The sequence below is a fragment of the Hyla sarda genome, chromosome 5 (genome assembly GCF_029499605.1).
Source record: "Hyla sarda isolate aHylSar1 chromosome 5, aHylSar1.hap1, whole genome shotgun sequence".
In the NCBI taxonomy this organism is placed as follows: Eukaryota; Metazoa; Chordata; class Amphibia; order Anura; family Hylidae; genus Hyla; species Hyla sarda.
The window spans coordinates 31,624,726-31,646,903 of record NC_079193.1 but is presented as its reverse complement, the minus strand read 5'-3'; the positions used below and the strand labels follow the sequence as shown (position 1 = coordinate 31,646,903).

The 22,178-nt window shown below is 43.2% G+C and overlaps 1 long non-coding RNA gene across 1 annotated transcript in view; it reads right to left on the bottom strand.

The window, feature by feature from the left end:
• LOC130273026 (uncharacterized) overlaps window positions 1-22,178 on the bottom strand; it is a 48,213-nt gene that overhangs the window by 4,496 nt on the left and 21,539 nt on the right. The window contains exon 2 of the long non-coding RNA XR_008843843.1: window positions 800-987. This is a non-coding gene — a long non-coding RNA (uncharacterized LOC130273026). The remainder of the gene's footprint in view (window positions 1-799; window positions 988-22,178) is intronic.

Below are 22,178 nucleotides of genomic sequence, written 5' to 3'. Positions count from 1 at the left end.
TCCTGTGGTGAGGCTGCTTCGGAGCTGCGGGGAACCTTCAATTACTGACTCCAGAGCAACATCCATTCTACAGGATTTGAGAGCATATGTAAAAAATTAAATCTTTAATCTAGATGTATTTTTCTAATAAATGAACAATTTCATAGATGGATACCTGACCTCTCTTCAGCACCTCGGTCCTAAAAAAAATAAAGAGGTCCAAATCTTCCTTTACAAATGTATCAAGACTAAAACTTTTTGATTTGCAGTTAAAGGGGTCCTCCGACCCTAAAACATCTTATCCTCTATCCAAAAAGTTTTGCAGAATGACCATCCAGTCAGGGGTCAAGCTGCTTTAGGCCTCTGTCACATCTTCATTCAGGATGTCCATTATATAAGAAAAATAGCATAGTGATGCAGAACAGATGAACCCGATTGACTATAATGAAGTCCATTATATATTCAGCATGGTGTCCGGCACTTTATTAGATAAAATTAGGCTGCATGCAGTGTAACTCAGGCCATGATTTTAGCTAGAATCTGTGATGGTGGCTCCTATAAAAAAATGACTTTGAAAGCTTTGTCTAAGATCAAAAAAGGGGTCACCCATTGTCCATGTTTTGTATCTGTGTCTATTGCAGCATAACCCCATTTAAACTACAACACCAAAAAGCAAAGGACAAAAGTGGTGATCTATCTAAAAAGAAAAAGAAACAAAACAAAAACTTTTTCCAACCCCAGACAACCTCCTGACACTACCAACGTGGCTAAAGGGAATAACATCCACTGACCTCTTCCCATTTTCTATGTCTGAACTTACCCAGAATGCAAAGCAAGATGGAGCAGGCTATGACTTCTTATAGAAGTCCCCAAGTAGTTCAGATACGCACAATACAAATGTTGGGGGATGGGGAACATGATGAGAATGAATGTTCAGAATTCTGTGTTCTTAAAAATGTCTTCAATATTCTGACCTTGTTCGGGGACGATGAACTCAGCTACAATAAACTGGGGGAAAAAGGGAAAAAATAAAAATAAAAAACAGTATAAAGTAAATGACAGTGAAATAATCTAAAAACTAGAGAAAAATCGTAATACATTCCATATGTTACATATTATAAATTTTCACAAAAATCATCAATGTAAATAGATAAATCAAAAATCATCTTAAATGCAAATGTCAAAATACAAAAGTGCCACAGGTTTAAAAGTAAGTGCCCCCTTGTAATTTTTCTTCATTAACAGAGACAAAGTTATTGGGAGATGTAAGACCCCTGTAGAGTATTAAGTGGGGCAATGTAAAAGGTTATAAGATGGGTTTCCCAGAACAGACACCAAGGTTACGGTTTCCTTTAGGTTCTAACAGGATCTTTAAGAAACTACAAATGTTACGTCTTTAGAGCAATCTTGTTCTATGGAGTTACAAGGCGCTCATAAAGAAGTCATCAGTTTTTTACCGACCTTCCTGGTAGAATACAAAGACAAAAGTCTCTTCAAACAACATTCCTATTAAGCCGCGACCTCTGCTACACGGCTGCTTAACTTCCAGTCTCCGGGTATTTGTGGCTTGAAAACGTTTTTGTGAAATTTATGGGAAATTCACATTGCAAAACGGAAAGGCCTAAACAATACTGTATAGTTTATAAGGGCTGATATGATATCGCAAAAACACTATCAACACAATAATAATAATAATAATAATAATAATAAAAAATGAAAGAAAACAATAGTTATGACCCATACAAACATAGGCTTCATGAGTGGCAGACAACAACCTGTTAGGGCAGTGGTCTCAAGCTGTGGCCCTTCAGATGTTTCAAAACTTCAACTCCCAGCATGCCTGGACAGCTGTTGGCTGTCCGGGCATGCTGGGAGTTGAAGATTTGCAACATCTAGAGGGCCACAGCTTGAGACCTTTTAAAATCACCTTTTTTTAAAATCTATGTTAAATGTCAAGGAGGCGGAGCTGAGCTACTTAAATGCCCCAGCCTGGCACATCTGATTTTCTTTTAACTTCTAACCCTCCTTGACTTTACATCATTCAAGGAAAGACTGTGAGGTGAGGAGAAGTGCCAGCCTGTGGCACTTGATCAGACTGGCTCCACCCCCTTGACACTTGGCTGAGAAATAAAGGGCATTTTATATTGGCACCCGCCATCAGCTCCAAGAAAGGTATAGCTTGTTTTTATACCCTGACATCTATTTATCCAGCTCCTAGCAGCAAATACAGCTGACAGATTCTCTTTAACCATTGCCAGAAAACTCATGGTCTCCTGGAATAAGTATCAGTAATTTTATTTATTAATTTATTTACTTTCATTTTGAATGTCTTTTCTGTCTTACCACAGTGCTCTCTGCTGACACTTCTGTCCATGTCAGGAACTGTCCAGAGCAGGAACAAATCCCCATAGCAGACCTCTCCTGCTCTGGACAGTTCCTGAAATGGACAGAGGTGTCAGCAGAGAGCACTGTGGTCAGACTGAAAAGAAATTCAAAAAGAAAATAACTTCTGTGGAGCATACAGCAGCTGATAAGTACTGAAAGGAAGAAATAATTTACAAATCTGTTTAACTTTTTGGCACCAGTTTATTAAATAAAAAAAAAAGTTGTTTTACACTGGAGTACCCCTTTAAAAATGTTATACAAACTAATCTATATACTGTAAGTCTTTTACATATTAGCAACATGTTCCTTAAATGGGCACTGTCATTAAAGGGGTATTCCAGGATTTTATTTGACTATGCTACAGGGGCTGTAAAGTTAGTGTAGTTCATAATGAAATGGGTAGAGGGTTTGCTTGGTGGGAGAGAGATCAATCTGCAACTAATTGTATTTTTGAAACAGCTGTAGGCACCCTGATTGAAAAACAAGGGTCTTTTGAATAGATGCAGCTCATTTATGTTTCAATGGGTGGGGTGGCTGATGTGTGGGAGGGAGTAAAGTGGAATTATGGGATTTGTAGGCAAAGAAGGAAACTGAAACAGGAAATACCAGTTCACAAAAAGATAGCCACAGTGTTATGGTAATCTCACAACATAGCCATTTAGCCCCAAGACAAGCGCCAATCCTTCCTAAGCATGTCCATTACTGTCTGGAAGGTATGTACTAAAATCACCTTATGGTGGAGAACCCTATTAAAACAAATGTTGCTATTGCACTCCTTATGGTAAATACAAATCTTTCTAATGTACTTTGTTTTAAAAAAAAATTTAGTTTTCTATGTTTTATTTGTGTTTTAAAAAGCTGCCACTAGGTGTCTCCCTACTTGTCCAGAGCACATTGCATCCCCCACCCCCCACCCCCACCTCCCACACACACATCTCTTGCACAGACTTTGGACTCCTGCTGGCCTGACAGAAGTCCAAAATCAGAGTTCTGAGGGGGTCCTGACAGAAACTGAGCAAAAAATACAGAGTACTGAGCAAAAAAAATGGGTCATGGGACACAGAGTCAACAGCATTGCTGGTTTGCAGTTGCCTCAAATACGCAGCGCTCTTTCCCCACCTGAGCTGGGTGCGCATTTGAGGTAACAGAATAGGGACGGCCACACACATCACATTCCCAGAATGATGATTCAGAGCATAGGGTTTGGGGCGGGCATAATTTTTACTTGTGGCTATGCTCTGGGTCATCATTCTGGGAATTGGCACATCATATTAAAATTGCATTTTTCACTTTTACGACTGTTCAGAAAACCTGTGAGGTATAAGTACTCACTGTAACCCTTGTTACATTCCTGGAGGGGTCTAGTTTCAAAAATGGTGTCACATGTGGGGGGTTTCTGCTGTTCTGGCTCCATGGGAGGTTTGAAAATGCACATGACCCCCGACTTCAATTTCAGCAAAATTCTCTCTTCAAAAGAATAATGGCGCTCCTTCGGTTCTGAGACCTGTAGTGCGCCAGCAGAGCACTTAACATCCACATATGGGGCATTTTCTTAATCGGGAGAAATTGGGCTTCAAATTTTGGGGTCCATTTTCTCCTTTTACACCATATGAAAATGAAAATTTGGAGTAACAGTATCATTATACCCCTTGTTACGTTCCTTGAGTGGTGTAGTTTCCAAAATAGTATGTGTTTTTTTTTATTTTATTTTTTTTGCTGTTCTGGCACCATGGAGGCTTCCTAAATGCAAAATGGCCCCCAAAAACCATGACAACAAAAATGTTTTAAAAAATCCCACAGTTTCTTTTTCCCTCTTGAGCCATGTTGTGAGCCCGCAGAGCACTTTATGTCAACATATGGTATTTCCATTCTTGAGAGAAATTGGGCTACAAATTTCGGGGGGCTTTTTCACCTAATACCACTTTTGAAAATGAAAAAAATGGGGCTACAAGAACATGTAAGTGTAAAAAATGCAGATTTTGATTTTTCTCCTCCACTTTGCTGCTATTCCTGTGAAACACCTAAAGGGTTAACAAACTTTCTGAATGTCATTTTGAATACTTTGAAGGGTGTAGTTTCTATAATGGGGTCATTTATGGGGTATTTCTCAAAGAATGGCCCCTCAAATCCACTTCAAACTTAACTGGTCCCTGAAAAATTCAGATTTAGAAATTTTCGTGCAAATTTTTACAATTGCTGCTATACTTTGAAGCCCTCTAATGTCTTCAAAAAGTAAAAACATGTCAACTTTATAACATCAACATAAAGAAGACATATTGTATTTGTGAATCAATATAACATTTATTTGGAATATCCATTTTCCTTAAAAGTAAAGAGTTTCAAAGTTAGAAAAATGCTAAATTTTCAAGAAATTTGGTTGATTTTTCACCAAGAAAGGATGCAAGTAACGACAAAAATATACCACTATGTTAAAGTAGAATATGTCACGAAAAAACTATCTTGGAATCAAAATAATTGGTAAAAGCATCCCAGAGTTATTAATGCATAAAGTGACAGTGGTCAGAATTGCAAAAAGGGCTCAGTCCTTAAGGGGTTAAGCAGAGCAGAGGATGCACCAATCACAACTATCCTCTGACCATGTGGTCACAACACCATAAATGTACCAATATAAAGCACTTACATCAGATGGCAAAGGGGTTAAATCTATTAAAAGTTTCCAAAGAGTTCTCTAACATGGTAATCAAGTGTAAGAGTCCTCGGGAGAGGGAGGGGGCAGCCCTATCCAGAGCAGATGTAAATTAGTGTTGAGCGGCATAGGCCATATTCGAATTCGCGAATATTCGCGAATATATGGATGAATATTCGTCATATATTCGCGAATATTCGCATATTCGTTATAGCCTCGTTTTATTTTCGCGTATGTGAAAATACGCGCATGCGAAAATTAGCATATGTGGAAATTCGCATATGCGAAAATTAGCATATGAGGAAATTCGTATATGCGAAAATTAGCATATGTGGAAATTCGCATATGCGAAAATTAGCATATGCGGAAATTCGTATATGCAAAAATTAGCATATGCTAATTTTCGCATATGCGAATTTTCGCACGCCAGTCTCACACAGTAGTATTACAGCCTTCTTTACACCACACAAGCTGGAAGCAGAGAGGGATGATCACTGTGATCTGTACTGTGAAGAAAAATAAAAAAATAAAAAAAAAAATAAAAAAATATTCGTCATTACGAATATATAGCGCTATATTCGCGAAATTCGCGAATTCGCGAATATGCGATATTCGCGAATAATATTCGAATTGCGAATATTCGCGAACAACACTAATGTAAATGTACCAATATAGTCCACATATATCAGATGGCACTAAAGGTGTAAAAATAGTAAAGGTTACCAAAGAGCTCTCTAACATGATCTCAACCTGTAAAAAGCATCAGAAGAGGGAGGGGGTAACTCCATCCTGAGCAGAGGTCAATCACAATTAACCTCTGACCATGTGGGCACAACACCATTGTCAGGATCCGGAGTGGTATGCAGGGATGACACAGGTAGTGGATCCTCTATGTCAGTGAGGTATTGGCGTGGGCCGTACCAGGGGAACGGAATCTAAGGGGTTACTGGTTTTCACCAGAGCCCGCCGCAAGGCGGAATGGACTTGCTGCGGCAGGTAACCCCCAAGTCGTTCCACCCAATAGCGACTCAACCTCACTGACTGCTGAGTCAGGCGCGGTACACAAGGGCTAGGCAAAAGGCAAGGTCAGACGTAGCAGAAGGTCAGGGCAGGCAGCAACGGTTCGTAGTCAAGGGCAACGGCAAGGGTCTGGATACACAGGCAATGGACACATGGGAACGCTTTCACTGGCACAAGGCAACAAGAACCGGCAAGGACAGGAAGGGGAAGTGGGTTTTTATATGTTTGGGAGTGATTAACACTGATTGGACCAGGCACCAATTAGTGGTGCACTGGCCCTTTAAATTTCAGAGAGCCGGCGCGCGCGTGCCCTAGAGAGCGGGGCCGCGCGCACCGGGACATGACAGCAGGGGAACGGGGCAGGTGAGAGGACTGGGAATGCGACCCACGGGCGGGCGCGTCCTGCCACGCGGCTCGCTTCCCCACCGGTGATAATAGAGCAGCGCTCCGGGTCAGCGGGTGTGACCGGGGTGCTGCGAGCAGACAAGCGCCGCAAGCGCTCCGGGAGGGAGCAGGGAACCGGAGCGCTCGGTGTGAGAACCATTAATGTAACAATATAGTCTACATACATCAGGTGGCAATAAAGGGGTTAAAAATAGTAGAGGTCACCAAAGATTTCTCTAACATTATTTAAACCTGTAAGAAGTGTAAGAGTCCCTGACAGAAGGAGGGTGCAGCTGAGGGTAGTTCTGTCCTTTTTCTGACTTCGCAGTGAGAACAGTTCCCTTTGTCCACAGTTAACAAGCAAGGGAGACAGGATTGAGAGGTCATAGTGCCCTTGGCCCTTGGGATGGCAAGAGATGAATAAACAAGCTTCTTCTGTACCAAAATGGAATGGGGGGGGGGGGGATTTGGAGCTTCAAGTGCAAGCCCCCCTTTCTCTGAAAGACCCTCTAAACAGCGCTATAGTAATAGTGTAACAAAAGAAAAAACAAAGGATACTGCACCACCACAGCGCAGTTATGTCTGCCACAATATATAAAAGAGAAAATAAGTTCTGTGTCTTATTTAATGTATCTTGACTTAGTTCATCCACTGCAGCTCAGGTATCTCCGGTGAGGATAGTACCTGTCAACGCTGCTGACTTCTAATGACAAAATCTCCACATAACCTTCAAACAAATCCTCGCCACAGACCAATCACCGGCTCCGCGGCCCGTCCCCTGGCAGCAGTAAATGCTGTATATTTGTCTTCAGCAATGTAATAGTTTACAGCAGGTACCTGTGCAGACCTGTGCCCGGTGACAATGACATGCCTGTACACCCCCATACATTCATATAATGGTCGCCTGTCTCATACTAGTCAGAATATAATGTTAGAAGCATTATTTTCTTTATTTTATAAGAAATGTCAACCATGACAATAAAGGTGTGATATTTAATGGGAAACTACAGATGATCCCCCATGGTATTATGACCTAGATGCACAATAACATTAGGGGGATGGCAGCAATACATGAGAGCTGACATGATGGTGATATACAGTAGTTGAAGCTGTCATCACTTACATGATCATTACATAGACCTTGGGAGTGAAGTATAGGCACCAGAATGGAAAAGGACAATGAAAAGACGACAAGAGAGACATGACTGGATGATCCAGGGCTATGGTTAACCACAGGGCCCGACCTACTGTTGGATAGTGCCCTGTGAGGCACCATTGTTGGCATAACTATCACCCATATTTTACACAGTTGTATACTATGTGGCCATGTATAATTCATAAAAGATAACAGATAAGGTAACATTGTGTGATGACACGGGGGTGCAAGGAATTACTAACCACTTTGTGACGCCAGGGCACCGTTAGCCTATACATGGTCCGAGGTTGGAGACAGCTTCTCCTGGGCTAGACGTGGGGAGTAAAGAAACACACCGATGTCGGGTTTCGGATTACTGCCTTTTACTGAGCAGGGTGCAGATGTTATTACACCCAGTCTGGAGCAGAGTAGAAGGGATGCAGTGTGACCCTTTGGGAGCACTGTTGCCTTGCTGGGACTTATGGTGCTTTTCACCCACTTAATTAATACTGACTTTAGATTAGATGGTAGATTTCCCAAGCTGGCTAGGGTTCTGACAAGGTCTATTTACCTTGACCGCCAGGGCTTGACTTTTCGATGTATGGGGGAACACTTGCAGAAGAGCGGGGCTGACTTGAGAAGCGATTTTGGTAGTTAAAGAAAAAGTTCTCCAGACGTGGCGCTTCTCCCATAAAAATGTTTTCTTTATTTCAACATCAAAGGTGCACATCTTGATGAAGAGCTCAGTACGAGCTAGAAACGCGTTGAAAGTGCTATCACCACCCTTTTATACCTTTGATGTTGAAACAAAGAAAAACTTTTTATGGGAGAAGCGCCACGTCTGGAGAACTTTTTTTGTAACTACCAAAATCCGTTTCTGCTTGCCGACCCTTTTGGAGGACCGGGTGCTCCACGGCTGCTGACCCGCTCAGCGATATGCTCAGTGATATGCTCTGAGCATAACCAACTCCGGTGAGCATAACTTATCTGCAACCCTTGCTCGTATATAGTATGGTAATACACTAGGATCGTGCTCCTCTCTCTCTTTTTGTCTCTTCAGTTAATTGAGAAGAGAGTTGTTCCTTTCCACACGTGAGCTCAGCATCCAGGCAGAGAAAAAGTTGCCCATAGATTACTTCTTTCATTTTTTAAAAGGCCTCTGAAAAATGAAAGAAGCGATCTGATTGGTTGCCGTGGGCAATTGGTCAACTTCTCCTCTGCACAGGTTTTAATAAATCTCCTCGAAGTCTTTACTAACATTGGCTTTATGTTGGTGTAACTTTTATTTAAGGTGATAAGGCTGTGCGCACAACCTAATCACCTAATGTAAAAGTTATACCAACGTAACGTAAAAGTTAGTAAAGATACCCAAGAATTAATGTTAAAGCCAAATTGTACGTAAGTAAGAAACGTCCACTTCAGTTACACTAAATAATTGTAGTAAAAATATTCTGTCTGGACTACGAGCGATGACCTGAAAGATTAAAAATAAGTCTCCGCGCCGGATTTTACCATTAGTTGTAAGTGACAAAGCACCATAAGACAGTGTTCTGGCAGCAGTCATATATTTTCCTCAACACAGAAAAAAAATCATCAGCAAGATATTTGTGCGCCATGGATATAAAAGCTGAGGCATAAAGTGTCCTTAAAGGGATATTTTCTTTTGTCAATCCCTTTTAGTTTGAAGGGTACCCAAAAAATAGCTGGGGGTCCCACAGTGATCAGCTTTAGGCTTCTTTCACACTGCCGTTGCCATCCTCTAAATGATCCCCGTCATGCTCTCCTGTTCTGAACACCTGATAACGTCCGTCAAAGGATCTCATTAATGTCAATGGGATCCTTTGAGCATCTGTTATCACCAGTTGCAGTCAGTTATGATTCTAGTCCGTTTTTTTTGACGGGAGAAATAACAATGCATGCACAAATTTTTCTCCCTTCAAAATTAAAGGACATAATTTTTTTTTTTTTTACATTGAAGTCTATGGATGAAGGATGTCCAATAATGGCATCTGTTTGTGTCCGTTATTTGTATATTCTGTTATGATCCGTTATTGCTACTGAGCATGCTCAGTAAAGCCTTTCAATCAGGAAGTCAAAAATGGATTCAAATTAGTGGAACAATAACGGATTGATTGTAACGGATAAACAGATGTCCGTTATTTTAACAGAATGTCCGTTATGATCCGTTATTTGATCCGTTAATTCATGATCCATTATTGCTGAACAACGGGTGTCAAAAGGCAAAAAAACAATCTTCTGCCTCTAATCATGATGTGGGCAACAGATCCGGACAACTGCTCCACCAATGACAGCTGTAATGACAATTTAGATGCCACTGTCAATTTTGACCACAGCATCTAATTGGTTTTAGCTGACTGCGGGAAAACACTTTGCGCCACCTGCTACATTTTAAGGAGATGCACAATGTGGGTACAATTATACCTATAATTGTTAGATGAATTAAAGATGAGTTACTTAAGTTGAATTAAAGCTACATTAGAAAGCAGGCTGTGGTTATTCTAGAATTGACCTTAGATATAAAGACATTCTTAAAAATTTTAAGGAATGGAAAGTGAATGTTATTATTGATCCACTGTATAAAATCAGAAATCTGTCTCTTCTGATGACAATGAAGGAAAGGGGAAAAAGCTCCTGTGGCCTTAGTATTGCACTGTTATTTATTCAGGATGATTACTGGGGTCTTAGGCCCCTTTCACACTATAAAAATACCTCAGTTATAAACGTCCGTCTTAAAAATCTTGAAATTCGGCCGTTAAATGGCCGTTAGAAAATCCCTAACGGCCGTTAGAAAATCCCATTATAGTTTATGGGATTTTTCTAATAGCCGTTTTAACCCGTATTTTGTGACGGGCGATTAATGGGAGAAATAGTTCATGCACTATTTCTTCCGTTCATTCCCCTGTCACAAAATAACGTCCGTCATTAATAACAGGCGATAACGGGTTAAAACGGCTATTAGAAAATCCCATAGACTATAATGGGATTTTTTAAAGATTTTTTGGACGGACGGTTATAACTGAGGTATTTTTATAATATGAAAGGGGCCTTACAATAATGGGTTCCATTTATTTTCTTGAAGACTTTAATCTGATGATGTGACTGCAAAAGTGTCCTCATCTCCTCCCAGTTCTCAGGTATTATGAGCTGACAATATTACTGTGACTCTATATATATATATATTTTTTTATGAGCGGCTTCCATCAAGGCCAAAAATAAGACCAGAAAAAGACCTGGGATGACCTGATATATAATGTATAAAGGTATGATCCAGACTAAGGGTGCATTCACACCACAATTTGTTAATACGGTCACCGGATCCGGCTGGGGGATGTGAAAACCGGGCGCTACTACAGACATGCCAATTCTTTATAGTAACAAAGATAAATTAGGGCCCAAACCTGATCTCCTAAAAAATACAGACCTTACAGCCTAGATACATATGGACAACAACCTCAAAACATACAGGCCCCTGACTTGCCCCCTTCAATAAAAACAGACCTCAGAACTGACCACCTAAACAGGGACCTCACACCTGACCCCCTAAATCAGTGATTCCCAACCGCGGTGCCGCAGCACACGTGTGTGCCGTTTTGCACTGCTCGTGGCGCCGCAAGATTTTGCAGTGATTTTTTTTTTTTAAATGTCCCGCCCTGGCCTGCGCGCTTAGACTGACGGCGCATGGGGGAAGGGAAGCCTGTGTGCGCACTGCGCACGCAGCGTCACCCATGTACACTTCTCTACACCCTCTGTCACCCATGTACACTCCTCTACACCCCTCTGTCACACATATACACTCTTCTATACCCCTCTGTCAACCATGTACACTCCTCTACACCCCTCTGTCACCCATGTACAGCCCTCTACACCCCTCTGTCACCCATGTACACTCCTCTTTACCCCCCTGTCACCCATGTACACTCCTCTACACCCCTCTGTCACCCATGTACACTCCTCTACACCCCTCTGTCACCCATGTACACTCCTCTACACCCCTCTGTCACCCATGTACAGCCCTGTGCACCCCTCTGTCACCCATGTACAGCCCTCTACACCCCTCTGTCACCCATGTACACTCCTCTACACCCCTCTGTACTCTGCTCTACACCTCTCTGTCACCCATGTACACTCCTCTACACCCCTCTGTACTCTGCTCTACACCCCTCTGTCACCCATGTACACTCTTCTACACCCCTCTGTCATCCATGTACACTCCTCTACACCCCTCTGTACTCTGCTCTACACCCCTCTGTCACCCATGTACACTCTTCTACACCCCTCTGTCACCCATGTACACTCCTCTACACCCATCTGTCACCCATGTACACTCCTCTACACCCCTCTTTCATTCATGTACACTCCTCTACACCCCTCTGTAACCCATGTGGAGCCTAATAGGTTTGTTTTGTAGGTTTAATGGTGAAGAATTGTGTGTGGAAAAAATCGTGATGATGGCCGGACCAGATGGAGAAGAGAAGGCAACAAAAGCAAATTGGAGAAGACGTCATTGGTGAGTTGCTGTATAAAGCAGCACTTTAAACTACATACCCACTGATAAATAGATATAGTACATTGCATTTTTTACCGTTCCCCCCTCTTTTTTTTTTGCTCGTCAACCTCGGTAGCGGTGCCCCGCGGAAATTTTTTGGGAAACACTGCAATAAATAAATACAATTTTGTCAGACCATGGTGGAGAGCAGCAAACCTGCAGGCTGCTTTTCTAACAAAAAGTAGATTTTGTGGTGAAATAAGTGATACCATTAAAAATACTTATGGACCTATGGAAAGACTTACTGTATGGCTATAAGAAGAAGAGGATGAAAAAATGAAAAAGCAATTTAATAAAAAATTGCTGCATCCCTAAGGAATTAAACAATTAGTCATTTTAAAGGGGTACTCCGGTGAAATTTTTTTTCTTTTAAATCAACTGGTGTCAGAAAGTTAAACAGATTTGTACATTACTTCTATTAAAAAATCTAAATCCTTCCTGTACTTATTAGCTGCTGAATACTACAGCGGAAATTCTTTTCTTTTTGAAACACAGAGCTGTCTGCTGACATCATGAGCACAGTGCTCTCTGCTGACATCTCTGTCCATTTTAGGAACTGTCCAGAGCAGCATATGTTTGCTGTGGGGATTTTCTCCTACTCTGGACAGTTCCTAAAATGGACAGAGATGTCAGCAGAGAGCACTGTGCTCGTGATATCAGCAGAGAGCTCTGTGTTTCAAATGGAAAATAATTTCTATTGTAGTATTCAGCAGCTAATAAGTACAGGAAGGATTAAGATTTTTTAATAGAAGTAATTTACGAATCTGTTTAACTTTTTGGCATCAGTTGATAAAAAAAAAAAAAAAAAGGTTTTCACTGGAGTACCCCTTTAAGATGACACATTTACTAGAAGGGCAGTAAATAGCAGTAGTTCCTGTTCCTGCAGTTACATAGAAAGATCCCTAATGTGCGCAGCCTTCAGGAAGAAGCTCCAATCCTGGTAAAGCCTAGTCAGACTGAAGCATGATGAGTGTTGTCGTTGCTGGGAAGAGTCAGAACAGTCTGGGGCACCTAGAATATAAAAGCACCTGTTATAGAACAGAGCTGACAGTACATGACTTCGGCCATGTTTACACAGCAGAATTTCCGCGCCAGATTCTGCATTGGAATTTGGCATGGAGATTCCGCTGCAGCAGAGTTCCGTTGAATTCAACGGGATTCTGCTGTGCTGTGCACATGGCGGAATTTCTGTGCCAGATGTTTCCGGCACGGCAATTCCATTTTCCGTGTCCGCACAAACAATAAACATGTTTGCACAGAATGCATAGCTGTCTATGAGATGGCGAATTCCCGTGCGGTCCTAGCGCCGGCAGATTATAGTCGCTCAGGTGGGCATAGCCTCTGTGCCCAAGGAGTCAAGGGCACCTTTCATCATAATTTGCTGGAAAAATAAACATGCCCTCAAAGCATCCTATGTACTGTAATAATGTGGATTTGGTATTGAGAAACTTTATTACCGTATTTTTCGCCCTATAGGATGCTCCGGCATATAAGACACACCCAATTTAAAAATCTAGAATACAATGTAAAGCATAGGTCACAGTGATCTTCAACCAGCGGCCCTCCAGATGCTGCACCGGGCATGCCAGGAGTTGTAGTTTTGCAACTTCTGGAGGTCCGCAGGTTGAAGACCACTGGATAGGAGGTAATACTCACGTGTCCCCGCCGCTCCGGACCCGTCACCAGCCGTCACCGCTGCCATGGATGTCGCCCTCCATCGCTGTCGCCGCGTCCGTGGGGTGTCCCCGTTGCTCCGGAACATCTCTGCTGCCCGTCGCCGCCATCACGTCGCTACGCACACCGCTCCTATTGCATGACGGGGCGGCGTGAGCGATGACGTGATGACGACTAAGGAGAGCGCCAGCCATGCAGGGGATCCCGGCACGGAGCAGACACCAAGGAGGCAGGTAAGGTCCCTCCCGGTGTTCGCTTCAGACGCAGCGGTCAGCTTTGATCGCCGCATCTGAAGTGTTAATACAGGGCATCACCGCGATCGGTGATGTCCTGTATTAGCCGCGGGGCCCGGCCGCTGATGGCCGCAGGGACCGACGCGATAGGTGTGTATTCACCATATAAGACACACCAACTCCCCCCCCCCCCCCCCCCCAGTTTCGGGGAAGAAAAAGTGCTTCTTATACGGCAAAAAACACGGTACATTTACCTATTATTAAAAAATCTAATATATAACTTTTCTGTTCCTGGTCTTTGCGGAGCACATCGCTATGATGGGAAATGCATTATCTTTCCTTTGTTTGAAAAAATTATGGAAAGCGTTAAGACTGTTATTAGTATCCTTCTCTCCGCTCGTGGTGCCGCTCTAACCTTTCAATCCTCTTATTAACACTCATGTCAGGATTCTCCTTGAGAACCAGCCGGAGTGTCACCATTCTCAATAAGTTCCTTTCATTAAGAGCCCTGTTTTCCTGACATGGGATAACAAATGGTCATTGCCAGATCCTAATGCGCTTTCGAACAACGCTTCTCCCGCACCGCGACGGCCATTATTTGTCATTTTAATCTGATATGGCACAGATATATACATATCTAGGAGAATTATACTTCTAATCAGGATGTAAATCGCGGTGAATTTCCACTGAAAAATAGAAAGAACAAAAAATATACGTTCCTTTTATTGTGCAAGGACACAGATATTTATATGTGTCAACAGGTCCTTTTATACAACCGTAAAGCGGGCATCTGTTAACCCTTTAAATGTATTGCCCCACATTTAAATATTATATTGGTTCAGTTAGATCCCACAACACATATATTTTTCAATTTAAAGGGGTACTCCAGTGGAAAACAAATGTTTTAAAATAAACTGGTGCCAAAAGTTAAACAGATTTGTAAATTACTTCTATTTATAAATCTTAATCTTTCCAGTACTTATCAGCTGCTGTATACTCCACAGGAAGGTGTATACTTCTTTTCTGTTCTGGCCCCAGTACTCTCTGCTGACACCTCTGTCCGTGTCAGGAACTGTCCAGAGTAGGAGAGGTTTGCTATGGGGATTTGCTCCTACTCTGGACAGTTACAGAAATGGACAGAGGTGGCAGCAGAGAACACTGTGGTCAAACATGAAAGAACTACACAAATTCCTGTGGAGCATACAGCAGCTGATAAGTACTGCAGGGATTAGGATTTTTCCATAGAATTAATGTACAAATCTGTTTAAGTTTCTGGAGCCAGTTGATATGAAAAAAAATTGTTTGCCTCCGGAGTACCCCTTTGCTATGTGTCTAGATAGTGGCCCTCACTTACTAAGAACACGCACAGGCTACAGGATGTCTGAAATTAATTGTTTTGTGGACCTGAAGAAGGCACATGCTGGTGCTGAAACGCGTTGTCCTATCGCTCGGAACTATAATAAACTGTCCTGTGCTACAGTGGCGTCTTAAATTCCCTTCTCAAAACAGTAGCGCTCGTTAACAACCCCCCTTTTCCTTTCCTTCCACTGTTTCCACTTACTAAGAAGGGAGTGTAGTTGCCTTTGCTGCTTTTTTGTGTCCCCCCCCCTCACAGTATTTACTAATTTTTCCCAAATTTTGCTTTTTTAACAACTCCTCTGAGCTCAAATCCACCACATTTTATGTTGTTAAATTTGTTGAGATTTTTCAAAACTGTCAGGGACACACACTCTTTCGGGTTTTCCAGGTAAAGTGGAGAGTTTTTGTTTGAAATTCTGGATTTTTTGTTAGAAATTCTAGTGCACGAGACATGTGACACACAAAAAAAAACCTACAAAATCTACTGGGAAAAGCCTTAGTAAATGAGGCTCATTATTGTTAAATACTTGTTATGGCGCCCTCTGGTGTTCTTATTGTGGTGACCCACAGTGTATGGCGGGACCATGGGGGTGTAGCGGTGGAGGTAGCGGGGCCAGATGGTGTTAACCCCTAGTGTTTGTGATGCCAGGATGTGGTTGTTTGGTGGAGGGCACCGCCGACAACTAACCCAGAAACAACATATAGTAAATGAGAGTCCAAAGCAGGTTTTGATGCAACTGGAACTTTACTGAAGAAGGCAGTATAACGTTTCTTACAGATAGCCAACTTCCACAGAGGTGACCAGGACACAGAGAACCTCTCAGGCTTGCTTGGACTTGTAGTGGTAATTATGATGATGCAGGACACTGTACTACTGTTATGACTTTGGTAGGGACAGTAGAGACTTGACTTGTAGACATTGATGAGAATTACAGATTAGATGTGGCTGCAGACTTGTAGGCTTTGGCCTAGCTGGACAGAACTTGTACAGGACTTGTGCTTGCTTTACTGTCTAGAAGTGTTGGGCTCAAATATTCACATTTCGAATTTTATATTCGCTATATATTCGAAATTGCGAATATTCGCTTTTCTCCTGCATATGCGCATTCCTTCTTTTCACTTGTGGGCCAATTAGAATGATGCAAATACACTTGTCAGAGGTTATCAACAACATCCCTAGCAACCAATAGTAAAGTTGCCCACCCCCTCACTGTTTTCTTCCTCGAATACGCGATTATGCGAATACAACGAATATGCAAAATTTGCTAATATAGGACGAATATTCATCTATATATTCGCAAAATATTGCAAATTCGAATATGGGCACTGCCGCTCATCACTACTGTCCAGGAAGTGAAGAGCAGGAACCAAGAGACCTAGTATGGAGACTACAGGACTAAAGCCCATTGGTAGATGGTTGCCTGTGGTTACTTGTGCTTCTGTAACTCTGGGTATCAGGTGATCACATATCACATGACCATATCACATGACCTTAGGAAGGTCCTATATAGTTTAAATATCCTAATAACCTTTGCACATAGCTTATATTCACTGTACAATACCGATAATAAACATACAGAATTGATTTACAATAGAAAATCATAATAATGACCTAGGGGGATCCTGCAGGATAGTCCTATAGACTTGAGGGACTCTACCTGAGAGGACTTTAGTAACTGTACAAAACCACATTCTATTCCAGGACATGACATTTTGATTCCCTCTTAGGACGTCCACGTAATGGGTTAAAGAGGTACTCCGGTGGGAAAAAATTTTTCAAATCAACTGGTGCCGGAAAGCTAAACAGATTTGATAATTACTTCAATTTAAAAATCTAAAACCTTCCAGTACTTATCAGCTGCTGTATACTATAGAGGAAATTGTTTTCTTTTTGAATTTCTTTTCTTTCTGACCCAAGTGCTCTCTGCTGACACCTCTGTCCATGTCAGGAACTGTCCAGAGCAGGAAATGTTTGCTATGGGGATTTGCTCCTACTCTGGACAGTTCCTGACGGAGGTGTCAGCAGAGAGCACTGTGATCTGAAAAAATAAATAATAATAATCTACTGGAGTACCCCTTAAAGTGCTGGTGGTATTGGCAAGCCTGCGCCATAGACGGGAATCACAGCCTGTGCACAAGAGAATCTGGGAGGTGTGACTACTGAGCATGTGTGACCAAGTGAACGTTCTCAGAGGGAGTCTGAGTTATTAGAGCAGTGTTTCCCAACTGGGGTGCCTCCAGCTGTTACAAAACTACAACTTCCAGCATGCCCGGACAGCCAAAGGCTGTCCGGGCATGCTGGGAGTTGTAGTTTTGCAACAGCTGGAGGCACCCTGATTGGGAAGCACTGTACTAGAGTATGGTCTCCTGTCCAGGATCATCTTGAACAGAGTGAAGAGCAGCTACAAAGAGCATCTCCTACTCTGGAAGACCTGTCCTGTCCCACTGATTTGAATGAGCACAGTGCAATGCCTAATTTTACCCTGAGGTGGCGCTGCAGAGAAACTGAATGTTTACTGGCAGTTTTTAAAACAAGTATTTTTTAATCTAATTTTGTAGTCTACTTGGTGCCTGGATATAAAAGCTGTCCTATATTTGCTGCTATGACCCCCGACCCCCCCTCCATCCCCTCACCCTATTCACTATCTGTACTTTTTCCCTGAATAGTCAGAGAAGTTGGAAACTTATATAAAATAATGGATGTGTCTGCTAGGCTTATAGGGTTTAATCCTGACTCACTCAGCCACACCAAACTGATCTCGATGCTCCCTCATCCTCATATCCACACCCCTTAACCTCATATTCATACCCCCTCCAATTGAATGGGGTCCGTCGGGTTTCCGTCAAGTGTCTGTTTTTTCGCAGGAATTAAGCAGACAAAAAATTACTGCTCTGCTTAAGTCCTGTAGTTTTAACAGACTTCGCCAGCAGAGCTCCCACAGGTCCCACTGACTTTGTATCGGGCCCGACATGTTTCCATTAGGTTTCTATTGTTTCACAGGAGCCGCAGCATTTTTTTCTCCCCTCAAGTCCTATAGTTTTGATGGACTTAGCCAGTGGAACTCCTCTAAATGGAGCACAATGGACACCGCCAGGTCCTGACAGGTACCACTGACTTTAAATGGGGTCCGACGGGTTTCCATTAGGTGTCCATTGTTTCACAGGAGTTTCATTATTTTTATGTGGTGTACCGGTACAGGACATGGCCCTGTACCATCTCTAGGTCCCCTCCGGAAGAGTCCCTGCAGTCCATAGGGCTCTCCTGCGGGGCTCACCCCTTGCTCACCTTCTGTTAATGCATTGTAAATGTGTTGCATACATATTGTTCATTATACATAAAGTTGTACAAATGTATAGAGGTTAGTCATGTGAACCACTACCCAGAGTGCCAAGGGCACAGGAACCACAGGCTTAGTAACCAATGGGCTTTAGTCCAGCCCCCTAGTATATAAGGGGCTTTAGTCTCTAAACTCTCTCTCTCTTAATTCCTGGCTACATAGCAAGTACAATCTCTGCACCTACTAAATTCATCTCTGCTAGGCCAAAGCCTAAAGACCTGCAGCCACATCAAAACGTGAGTTATCAAGCTCCATCTACAATTCTAGTGACTACTACTCAACTCAAGAATAATATTAGTAGCACAGTGGCCTGCATAAATCATCTCAATACTACAAGTCCCAGCAAGCCTGTGAGGTATCCTGCATCCCGGTTGCCTCTAGAGAAACTGCATAACTGTAAAGACTGTTTAATAAGAATTCCAAGTAAAAGTTCCAGTTATTTTCACAATTCCTGCTGTGGACATTCCTTTATTGCCTTTCTGAGTTGGTTGTCGGAAGGGCCTTATACCGAAACAACCACATCCTGGCGTCATGACTAATCAGGGGTTAATAACACCTTACCCCACAGGGTTAATACCACTAGACCCTGCTACACCATTGCAACACCCCGGCACCACATTTTTAGTCTACTCAAGTCCCATAGTTTTAACTGACTTAATCAGCAGAGCTCCTCTTAACGGAGCACAGCAGACACCTCCAGGTCCTGACAGGTCGCACTGACTTTGAATGGGGTCCAACGAGTTTCCATTAGGTGTCTATTGTTTCACCAGTGATGCAGTATTTTTCTCTCCGCTCAAGTCCCATAGTTTTAACTGACATAGCCAGCGGTGCTCCTCTGAATAGACCTCAACACTAATGTGAACTCAGTATAATATGGGCATAGTAAAAACCCTCTTTGCCCTCCACACCTGTGCAGGCTAAAACTGGAATTGTTCTGTTACCTGTACCAAACTGATGCTGTCTGGGCATGCTGGAAGCTGTAGTTTTGCATCCTGGCTGGAATACACTGGCCTATAAAGATATATGGACACCTAAAAGCAAGCATTTTCTAATGTTTGTACTAATCATATACTGTAAAAGTTGTGTGAACAGATCCTTAGCTAAGACAAATGTCTTTATTTAAAGGAGAAATCTGGCAAAAATAAACGTATCCCCTATCCACAGGATAGGGAATAAGTAGCGGATTGTGGGGGCCCGAGCGCTGGGATCCCCCCGAGATCACTGGGACGGAACCTGGTGCTCAGTGAGGAGCGAGTGCTGCACGCACTTCATTCATGTCTATGGGAGTGCCGAAAAGACACAAGTAGCACTCAGGCATCATCGTCACTCTACCAGTAGACGACACGCGCTCTTCACTGAAAGAGCCGGGGGTCCCGGAGATCGCAGGGGGTCCCAGCATCTGGATCCCCGCGATCAGCTTCTTATGCCCTATCCTGTGGACAGGGTATAAGTTTACTTTCGCGGCAGTTCTCCTTTAAGTTTTTGTAAATATTTACTTTTCTGTTCTTATTTATTTCTTCATTATTTTCAAAACATTGTGTTCATCGCCTGATAGTTTCCCCATAAACAGTCATTACTAAAACATCAATAAACTTTCCGTAATTAATTTTCAAAAAAATGTTGGTCATTTTATTTATTTTTTTACAGTTCTAGCGGATAAAAGTTTACTTTAACCCCTTCCCGCAGAATGTCATATATAAACGCCGGGTTGTGCAGTGCGTTCGCGCATCCCGGCGTTTATAAATGACATGCAGTTAACCCGGCGATGCGCAGCATCGCACGGGTTAACTGGCAGAAGTCCCGCTGTTTCCAGCAGGGGACAACTTCTGCTTCACCCCCAGGACCATCAATTGATGGTCCTGGTCAGCGATCACTGTGATTGGTCCCTGTGGACCAATCACAGTGATCTGGGGTGAAAGTTCAGATCCCCCGCACTGCCCGCCCCTGGAAGTCGGGCAGAACGGGGGACGAAGGCTGCAGGGGCTCGCGGGGACCTGCGGCATAGAGGGGGAACAGGAGGGGACCGGCGGACTTACCTGATCCAGCGGCGGGACCGAGGAGCAGCGCGGGACCGGCCACGTGGACGAGCAGCGACGGGTGAGTATATGGTCCTCAGAAGCAGCAGTGAAGATCTTCACTGCTGCTTCTAGGAGTCTGAAAACTACAACTCCCAGCATGCCTAGACAGCCTTTGGCTGTCTGGGCATGCTGGGAGTTGTAGTTTTGCAACATCTGGAGGGCCTCAGTTTGGAGACCATTGTATAATGGTCTCCAATCTGTGCTCTTCCAGCTGTTGCAAAACTACAACTCCCAGCATGCACTGACTGTCCAGGCATGCTGGGAGTTTTAGTTAAGCAACATCTGGCCCTTCAGATGTTGCCGAACTACAACTCCCAGCATGCCCTTCAGCTGTCTGGGCATGCTGGGAGTTGTAGTTTTGCAACAGCTGGAGACACACTGGTTGGGAAACATTGTTTCTAACTCAGTGTTTCCTAACCTGTGTGCCTCCAGCTGTTGCAAAACTATAACTCCCAGCATGCACTAAAGACCATGCATGCTGGGAGTTGTAGTTTTGCAACATCTGGAGGGCCCCAGTTTGGAGACCATTGTATAATGGTCTCCAATCTGTGCTCTTCCAGCTGTTGCAAAACTACAACTCCCAGTATGCACTGACTGTCCAGGCATGCTGGGAGTTTTAGTTCAGCAACATCTGGCCCTTCAGATGTTGCCGTACTACAACTCCCAGCATGCCCTTCAGCTGTCTGGGCATGCTGGGAGTTGTAGTTTTGCAACAACTGGAGACACACTGGTTGGGAAACATTGTCTGTTTCTAACTCAGTGTTTCCTAACCTGTGTGCCTCCAGCTGTTGCAAAACTATGACTCCCAGCATGCACTAACAGACCATGCATGCTGGGAGTTGTGGTTTTGCAACAGCTGATGCAAGCCCCCCCCGCCCCGCCACCCCCGTGAATGTACAGGGTACATTCACATGGGCGAGGCTTTTACAGTGGGTTTCTCGCATCTTGAGATGCAGCAAATTTTGCGCTGGGAAACTCGCTGTAATCCCCCGCCCATGTGACTGTACCCTAAAAACACTACACTACACTAACACAAAATAAAATAAAAAGTTAAAAACACTACATATACACATACCCCTACACAGCCCCCCTCCCCCAATAAGAACGTCCGGTACGCCACTGTTTCCAAAGCAGAGCCTCCAGCTGTTGAAAAACAACAACTCCCAGTATTGTCGGACAGCCGTTGACTGTCCAGGCATGCTGGGAGTTTTGCAACAGCTGGAGGCCCCCTGTTTGGGAATCACTGGCGTAGAATACCCCTATGTCCACCCCTATGCAAATCCCTAATTTAGGCCTCAAATGCACATGGCGCTCTCACTTTGGAGCCCTGTCGTATTTCAGGGCAACAGTTTAGGGCGACATATGGGGTATCGCTGTAC